This window comes from Arachis hypogaea, chromosome 3 (genome assembly GCF_003086295.3).
Source record: "Arachis hypogaea cultivar Tifrunner chromosome 3, arahy.Tifrunner.gnm2.J5K5, whole genome shotgun sequence".
Lineage (NCBI taxonomy): Eukaryota > Viridiplantae > Streptophyta > Magnoliopsida > Fabales > Fabaceae > Arachis > Arachis hypogaea.
In genome coordinates, this window is record NC_092038.1 from 121,001,662 (window position 1) to 121,005,395 (window position 3,734).

General features: G+C 40.3%; 1 long non-coding RNA gene across 1 annotated transcript; it reads right to left on the reverse strand.

Annotated features, from left to right (window-relative positions):
• Window positions 1–318: 318 nt before the first annotated feature.
• On the reverse strand, window positions 319–1,774 carry LOC112791132 (uncharacterized). Its single transcript, XR_003197130.3, has 2 exons — window positions 1,364–1,774; window positions 319–606 (listed from the first exon to the last, which is right to left on the reverse strand). It is a non-coding gene; the product is annotated as an uncharacterized lncRNA (long non-coding RNA).
• Between the last annotated feature and the right edge of the window lie 1,960 nt (window positions 1,775–3,734).

Here is a 3,734-nt window from a genome sequence, read left to right on the forward strand (position 1 = left end):
CCGCTCTAGTCACTGGTTCACTGATTTATTGGTCTAACCGGTCTAACCGTGGTTCAACCGGAAAAACCGTTCCTTAATAAAATATTATAAATAAACATCATAAAATATCTTTCAAATTTAAAACCCTATATAAAATATCACCAACTAAATATAATTAATCATCAAAATACTCAAATTTACAGCAAATATGTTGACATTTAACATAATTATACTTTCTTTAAAAATAGTTGGATTGAATTGCAGTCCACAAGTTAAAAATAGAGAATATAGCCTTAATGTAGCTAAGTAAAAAAGTAAAACAAAACAGGATTCTTACGCTTGTAGGCTTCAATATAATCATTACCATACAGAAGAACTTTCTTGAAGGGATTTATGGCAACCAAAATTGTACAAGATATGATTAACAAGGTTAAATTAAAAGAACACTTTCCAGTTGTCTCACTGAGTCCAGCTAGATGGAACAAACATCACTGTGTACTATGGTAATTCTAGATCAAATCTTACTTTTCCATCAGGCAGTAAAACAACAGACTCAGTTCCAGAAGATGTTATTATCTTCACCAGCTCCCAATTCCCATTTGAAAGTTGAAGCCAACACTAAACCTTCTGAAACAATGAACTTCAGAAGTAAGGGAAAGAAATAGAAAATTCTAAACTATCCATGTCTTACTGATAATGAGAACAGAAAAACTCAATCTCTTGAACTCAATAATTACATCAGTTATTCAACTAAATAATTGCATCGGTCATCATAAACTGATTTCAAAGCCTAGAAGTAGAGTGAAATTAAAAACATGAGGCATATAATCAATCAAAAGATCAATTGCAAATTCTTTAACAAGAACAGCAGTTAAGAACAATGAAATTAATAAATCATTCACGAAATTAAAAACAGCAGCAGCATTCAGCAACAAACACTTAGCATTCAGCACAAACAGCATTCAGCAACAAGACCATATCTGAACTCAACAATCAGCATTCAACAACAAACATTACAAAACATTAACCAATAATCACACTAAACCTCCAACCAGCAACCAGCAATGACAAAATAGCAACAAACATTAGTACATAAACACTCCAAAATAGTGATGACACTAAACCTGCACCCAGCAACCAGCAATTACAAAACAGCAACATTATCAAACATTACAAAACATTACACACAAATTTGAACAAAAATTCCAGAAATTAAAAAGAACAAGAACAAAGCATTCAGAAATTAAACAGAGCCATCACTTATCAGTAAACAGAGCAAATTAAAAGGAAGAAGCGAATGCGAAGCAAAATTAAACAAACCCATCAGTAACCAGAAACAAAATTAAACAGAGCCATCACTCATCACTCATCAGTAACCACTAACCATGGCAAAATTAAAAGGAAGGAGCGGATGCGAAGCAAAATTAAACAAACTAACAGAGCCAGGGATGGGGGCAAGGAGAAGGAGAGAAGGGGGCAATGGGCTCTCAGCGCTACCGAAGCTTTGTTTATTTTTTTTGGGTTGTAAACGAAACGGCGACGAGACGACGGCGAGCTGCTCCAAGGCTTGAACAGAGAAGCCAGGGATGGGGATGACGTGCCGCGCTAGAATAGAGGTCCTGGGTTTTGACTCGGGAAAGGGGGAAGGAGGAACCCACGGAGGCGCCGACAACCACGCACGGCGGTAGTAGAATCGTTGAGGAGGAGGCTAGGGTTTTGGTTTGTCAGTATTGTGAACTTTGCTTTAGAAGGGGATGAGATGAGTGTGGCATTCACGAATGAGAGAGGGGTGTTGGGGGAAGGGGGTGACTGGTTTTCCCTTTTTTCTTTTTTCCAAAAACTCCAAACGGCGTCGTTTTTAAGGAACCGGTCGGTTTCCGGTTCGGTCCAACCGGCCGGTTCTGGTCCGGTTCAACGGTTTTTAAACGGTTCTTGACAGAGCGGTTATAGACAGCGGACCGGACCGTTTTGGTTGCCGGTTCCCAGTTAAACCGGTTCGACCGGCCGGTCCGGTCCGGTTTTCAGAACATTGGACTTAAGTGGGATTGATCAGTCCAAAAGGACTCTGGGGTCATATGCTAACCCCATTACAGCTGCATATGGGAGTAGCATCTGTACACCTCCCATCAAAGCAAGCAGCTTTGAGCTAAATCCTCAACTCATTATCATAGTGCAGCAAAATTGCCAGTATTTCGGTCTTCCACAGGAAGAGCCTACTGAGTTTCTGGCACAGTTCTTACAAATTGCTGACACAGTACATGATAAAGAGGTGGATCAGGATGTCTACAGACTATTACTGTTTCCATTTGCTGTAAAAGATCAAGCTAAAAGGTGGTTGAATAACCAACCTACAGCAAGCATAAAGACATGGAAACAGTTATCAGACAAATTCCTGAATCACTTTTACCCCCCAAAGAGGATGACACAGCTAAGGCTGGACATCCAAGGCTTTAAACAAGAGGATAATGAATCCCTTTACAATGCCTGGGAAAGGTATAGAGGTATGCTAAGAAAATGCCCCTCTGAAATGTTTTCAGAGTGGGTACAATTAGACATCTTCTACTATGGGCTTACAGAAAAAGCTCAGATGTCTTTAGACCACTCAGCTGGTGGATCTATACACATGAGGAAGACAATTGAAGAGGATCAAGAGCTTATAGACACTGTTGCTAGAAACCAATATTTGTACTCTAGCAATGAGTTCTCTCCAAAAGAGGAAGTCATGACAGTAGTCACTGATCCTAATCCTCAAGAACAGATGATTGAGCTTAATCAACAATTGCTCCTGATGACAGAACAGTTAGCAGAATTTAAAGAGATGCTCCATGAAACTGAAGTTGCTAACAAGAACATAGAACTGCAGTTGAATCAAGCAAAACAGCAAATATCTAAACAGATAACAGAGGAATGTCAAGCAGTTCAACTGAGGAGTGGGAAGACACTGAATAACACTGCTCAAAAGAGCAAAAAGCCAAATAAGGAACAAGTGACAGAGGATAACCAAACCACTGTTCAAAATCCCTCTGAGGACAGTAAGAGCCCAGAGAGGAACACTTTTGGCGTTCAAACGCCAGAAAAGGGGGGAAAGCTGGCGTTAAACGCCCATTCCTTGCCCAGTTCTGGCGTTCAAACACCAGAAAAGGGGGAAAAGTTGGCGTTAAACGCCCATTTTCCACCCATTCCTGGCGTTCAGACGCCAAGGGAGGATCAGACACCTGAGAGTGCTGACAGTAATCCCTCTAACAAGGCTTCTTCAACCACTTCTGTAAGGAATAAACCTGCAACATCTAAGGTTGAAGAATATAAAGCCAAGATGCCTTATCCTCAAAAACTCCGCCAAGCGGAACAGGATAAGCAGTTTGCCCGCTTTGCAGATTATCTAAGGACTCTTGAAATAAAGATTCCGTTTGCAGAGGCACTTGAGCAAATACCTTCTTATGCTAAGTTCATGAAAGAAATCTTAAGTCATAAGAAGGATTGGAGAGAAACTGAAAAAGTATTTCTCACTGAAGAATGCAGTGCAGTCATTCTGAAAAGCTTACCAGAAAAGCTTCAAGATCCAGGAAGCTTTATGATACCATGCACATTAGAAGGTGTTTACACCAAGACAGCCCTATGTGATCTTGGAGCAAGCATCAATCTAATACCTGCATCCACTATCAGAAAGCTTGGGTTGACTGGAGAAGTCAAACCAACCCGGATATGCCTCCAACTTGCTGATGGCTCCATTAAATATCCATCAGGCATAATAGAGG